Source organism: Arachis ipaensis, chromosome B3, assembly GCF_059453495.1.
Source record: "Arachis ipaensis isolate K30076 ecotype BB chromosome B3, ASM5945349v1, whole genome shotgun sequence".
NCBI classification, from domain to species: Eukaryota; Viridiplantae; Streptophyta; class Magnoliopsida; order Fabales; family Fabaceae; genus Arachis; species Arachis ipaensis.
This window is the reverse complement of record NC_142438.1, coordinates 5,929,241-5,935,240: the sequence shown is the minus strand read 5'-3', so window position 1 is coordinate 5,935,240 and position 6,000 is coordinate 5,929,241.

Sequence of the window (6,000 nt, the reverse complement as noted above, 5' to 3'; positions counted from 1 at the left end):
TTTATTTGCATAACCCTTCTTCAATTCAGAGATCTCTAAGGTTGTCCATACTTTATCCAACCTCTCTGCAGTCACCCCCTCGTCACCCTTCTCATCGCATCATCGCATCGTCACACCTCACCGTGCCATCACCCTTACCGTGTTGTAATTTCTATTTGCGGCGTTCCTTTTCGTAACTCTGCCGTCGTGTTCATTCTCCTCTCTGTTGCCGCGTCTCCCACCTCGTCCACTGTTTTGTCCTTGGCTCATCGTTGCGTCCCTCAATTGTGTTATTTCGAAAGAAGTCATCATCGTGTCATTTAGACTTTTTGTATAAAATCTTGCAGTTTTTGTATAAGATAGATACTTGCAGCTCTATTCATATGGAAATTAATAATTAGTTAGAACTATTATGTAGAAGGGGAATGGGGTCCCCGCGGGGAATGGGGATGGAGAGCAATATTCTCCCACGGCGGAGAATGGGGCGGGGATGGGGAGCAAATCTGAGGGCGGAGATGGGGAGCAGGGAGGCATCCCCGCCCCCGCCTTGCCCCATTGACATCCCTATCTGAGAGTCATCTAGTAGTGGGAGCCACCGGAGATGGACCTGATTATTTGACTTATCAGTCATTCGGTAACCCTCAATCATCAACAGTATGTAGCTCCGCATACCGTCAGAGGATGGCTGGATCATCAGTATTGGACATCTGTCGGAGTCGCTCCTGAAGCCATGTCAGCTTGAGGGAGAAAGACTCCTTCCTCTGCTGATCCTGCTGCTGGACTGCAGGAGGCCTGGCACTGAGTACCCCTCCACCAACTCCCAAGTATCGGTCCCCTATCATGTATGAAAATCACAGAAGCACCCACCGACTAGCTCTCCATGTGCGCATAGCTCGAGGTGGTACGCGACGTCCTACATGGTGATGGTGCACTCACCCCATGGCAGGTGAAAAGTGTTGGTCTCAGGATGCCAAGACTCCACAAATGCTGATATCAGGAAATTGTCGAACACGAAATCTTTGAGTGGCACCGTGTCGTCGAAGCCAGCCTTCCTCAAGTAGGGGACAATGGCATTTCGGTGGTGAAAGTGTGTGACTCACTATCCTAGAAAAAAATAGACGAGACATTTGGTAAACAACGAAAAACACAAATAAGTAAAAATATTTATTTAAATATTTACTTAAATAACTAACCACAAATAAACCATCAACTTAATAACTTAATTTAAGTAATAACAAAATTAAAAAAATCATTTACTTAAATATTTAATAACTAGAAACATAAACATCTCGTTACTTAATTAAGTTAACTAAAAAATATTTAGTTAACTAACTAATAACTAAATTTATTAAAGAAAAATAAACCTAAATAAACATTTAACTAACAAATTCATGTCAAAGTATGTTTAAAATCATACTCTATCAGTTAAACTATTACTAACAATATATTCATTCATATAACATATACTGCATACTACTTCTATAAAAGTACCATAAGTTTGGGTACACATGTATGGTTTAACATAAATATAAAATAAAAAATAATACCAATTTTAAAGTTGGCTGCCTCAATGATGTGCCAAGTCGCAGTTGGTTAATGTCCGCATCATGTGCATTTGCGCGTGCCATAATTTCGTAATAATTCAAAAATTTGATTAGAAAATAGCATAAATGGGAGAAAAATTGAAGACATAGATGAGATAAGGACTAAAACTGGCGATGTGGACAAAATACATATATACAAGTTTCTTCCACTCTTAATGAAATAAGAGTGCATGTATCTCGTTTACATGAATGTAAATGAGATAAGGTCGTTACACGCTATGTGTACAAACATGATACGGCCACGTCGACTCGTGTCTTATCTCGTTTACAGTGTAAATAAGATACGTATATTTTTATTTCGTTTACACGGTAAATGAGATAAAAAAATAAAATGTATTTTAGTAAAAATGCAAATTATATATTTTAGGAAATAAAATATTTATTTTATTTATTTAAAATAATTCCTTATTTTTCTCTCTCTCCGGCATATTGTATACTTGGATTTGAAATTTCCACTTTTTTGTTTGTTTGTTTATGTGATATGAAATAATTTCCACTCTCTTTTTGTTTGTTTCATGTGATATGAATTTCTACATGCAAATTTGATTATATTATTATAGTAGTAAAATATTACAAAAGATATATGTGGTTTAATTTGACGTAACTAATAAGTAATAATAAGAAACTTCTATCATAAGTGTGTATGATATATATGAAATAAAGTATTATTTTGATCTCTAATATTTAAGTTAAATTTTAATTTAATTTTTAATATTTTAAATATTTTATTTTATTTTAAAAAATTTTAAACATATTTAATATTGTCCTACCATTAAATTCGATACTAATAGTTCGTAGAATGAGTGATATAGATATTAATAATATTACTAATTAAATTATTTTTTTTTGTATAAAAAAATATAATTAAAATTTTTTTATAACACATTTTTTTCTTAATTTTTTTTATATAAAATTTTAAATTTTAACCATCAATTATTAATATTTTAAAATTAAATAAAATTTTTTTATTAAAAATTATTAATAAATTAATTTTATTTATTTATATATTAAAATTAAATATTATTGACTATTCAATATATTAATTGTTCGTGTAAAATTCAATAAGCTATCTAAGGAGGAGATAGGGTCAAATCTAAGATGATATTTGATAAACATTTTGCAGAGAAAGACGACTACTTCAAATATGCACTTTAACCACCAAAGAAATGTTTATAATATGAGATGGGATAATAAAGCTCTGCATAATACCTACTGAAAATTTTAGGTTAAAAACAAGTTGGATCCTAAAAATAACTAAAATTAGAATTTCAAACAATAATTTTCAACGTTTGTGTGAATGTATGAAGGGGTCCAATAATATCGTGTCACATTAATTTCTCTCACATGCATTACTTAAATTTCTCAAATTATGCTATTACTATACACTATACAGTAAGAGAGACGTCACAATATGCTTTAGTCACGCTAATGCGGTTGGCATTATGTTATTTATTATCTTCAAACTCGCACCAACTAAATGTTTCGTTGTCGGCTTAATTAGATTTCAATAAATATTTTGTGTGTGTATAATAAATTTAATGATAATCAAGTAAACCAAGAATGTTATGGAATTTGAGTTGAATGTTTTCACTTGAAATATGAATATCACTCTAAAGTCGTAGCACACAGGTTTCACAACATATCAATAAGTCAATACCATCATCACATATTCCACTGAGAAAACTGGAATATAATGTTTCATGGCCGAAAAGTTTGCTAAGTAATTATTTGTCTTGTATTGACTAGGAACATACATTGTCCGATCCGGACCGTAAACTAGACTCGGATAATGTTAGGTAAACAAAAAAAAAAAACAGCCAGAACTTGCTATATTTAGCATAAATTAATTGTCGCAACAATTAATGAATGTTAAATAAGGCAAGTTATGAATGTTTTTAGCTAATTTTCTTTGGTTACCAAACATTTCCGTGATTTTATTGAATCTTAAATCGGATAAAGATCTCAAAAATAAATCTGGTCATTATTTATGCCCAACTTCACTTAGTTTATGTGTATTTTAAAGGAATAAAAGGACTAAAAAATGTATATATATTTTAAAGTAATTTTAATATTATGTTATATTAATTATAAGCTTATTATTTTGTTTTTAATCACACTTGTTGAATTAGAAAATAGATCAAAGAAACTTGAAATTAAAATTTATGAATAAATTCAAGTTTAAATATGGATATCAATTTTTCACTAACAAGTATATTTTTTCTTCTTTATAAATAAGTGCATCATAATTTTTTGACGTAACATTTATCAAGACTCGAATTTTACCGGTTTTAGACCCAGTTTTAGTGCGACTCGAAAGTAATAAGATTTTACCGGGTTTAAAGTTGGGTAAGGGTCTCAAAAATAGACCAAGCCATTATTTAAAATCGGATACGAGACAAAGCGAACTCGACTTCACCTGACTCATGTATATCTTAGTAGTGACCTCCACAATTTCATTGGCCCCAATCAGAACCTTCAAATTGCGTGAAACCAATGCGCCGTCGTTTAAGTAATGTCCACCATGTCATGTAATTGCGTCAGATCAGCATTCTGGTGACAGAGATGATCGCAGTGGCAAACCGGAGCCACAATTACAAATTTGGAGGTTCTAATTGGAGCCAACGAAATTGTGGGGGTCATTCTGAACATCGGACTAAATTTCATGGGTCAAATTGAGATTTAACTCGTAAAACCACACACTATTTAACAGTGTTAGATGGTTTCTGAGAAAGTGACAGGTGTCTCCCAAACTTTTTCTTTCTTTTGTGTTTCGCTCCTCAACAAAAAACCAAAACCTTCTTACCTGGTGGAAGGTTATCGAAAAATATTTTTGTCCAATGGATTGAAGAGAGTTAATCTGGCAGCAATCCCAAAACCACCATTTAGAAGAAGAAAACGAAAATGCTAGCTTCTAATTGGATGATTAGGGTAAACAATGGATTGAGAACTCATTGTCCCTCAGGTAATGAAGCAGATCTCTCTTCTGCATCAATTTGAGCGCGATCTTTTCCTTTCAAATCAGGATTTAAACACGAATTTTGAGCGCAATTTTTCATTTGAAATCAAAGTTTAAAATGACATTCTCAAGCGCTTCTACCACACCAAAGATGCTCCTCAAGGTCTTTTCACTCACAATTTCCATTTAATTTTTGTTTTACTTTAACTTTTGAGGGATTTATTATTAGCATTATTAATATTTTTTTTGTGGGTTTAGATACGATGGAGATGAGGGCAGAAGTCGTGGCGATGCTGAAGTCGCTGTACCGCTGGAGGTGCAGGAATTGAGGGCTAACAAGGAAGAATTGCAAGTAGAAAAATTGAAGAACAAATAGGAAGTAGAGAATTTAACTCAGGAAATGGCTGAGCTGCGGTATCGAACTTTCCTTCCTAGATCCTTTATTTCTACACATGATTCTTTGAGGCCAATTTTAGCCATTTCCCTCCATGATATATATATATATATATATATATGATTTGAAATTATTTTATTGTGTTGTAATGACTCTAATTCTTTTTATCATTTAAAATGTATATGTGTGCATTCTTGAAATTTTTTTCCCTTAAGAGATAAGATATTTTAAGGAGTACTTGGCTATTTTATAGAGGCAAAATATTCAACATTTATGAAAAATATTTCACTCATTTTTTTTTGTTTTGACACTTTCTTTTAAACATTCTTTAATATTTTCGTTGTAACACTTTTTCTTTGTGAGAGAGTAATTAAATTAATTACATCCAAAATTTTTATTAGTTCTTCTCACAATAGCTTAATATTTTTCCTTTCTTTCTTTTTGTTTAGTGTTTTATTTTTATATTTTTTAGTATATAAAGTAAATGAACATGATGAGCTAAAGAAAATTTATATCTTACCCTGTGCTACAAAGATAAATAAGATAAGTGAGATGAAATCGAATTTAAAAGAGCAGAATCTGTTATTCACAAAAAGTTGAACATCCTTATATTGATAAAAGTGACGTTCTTTATCCTAATTAACTCCTAATTTAAAGTCAAACATTAAAAGAGTTTGCAACTGGATGGTTCTTTTCATTTAAACTCTGACGAAAATAGCTTCCATAAGTATCATGGAATTCCTAATTCTAATAATTCACTTGATAATTTTTATTTTCATTTCTTCAATTAAAAAAGCAGAAGAAATATTTAGCCTTTTTCGTTTGAGAATAACTATTGTATGACTAAAATTCAAGTGATAGATTGCTGACTAATATTAGAGCAGGGGATGCCTTTATCTTGACCATAGTAGTTAGTTGTTCACTGTCCCTTTTTTCTTTTTCTTTATATTGGTTTATAGCTTTATTGGATCAGTAATTGAAATTGGCCAAACTTATAACGTATATTACTATATGCTTTTTTAATATAATCTGAATTCACCAATTTAGTAAAAGTTGGCCAATAACTC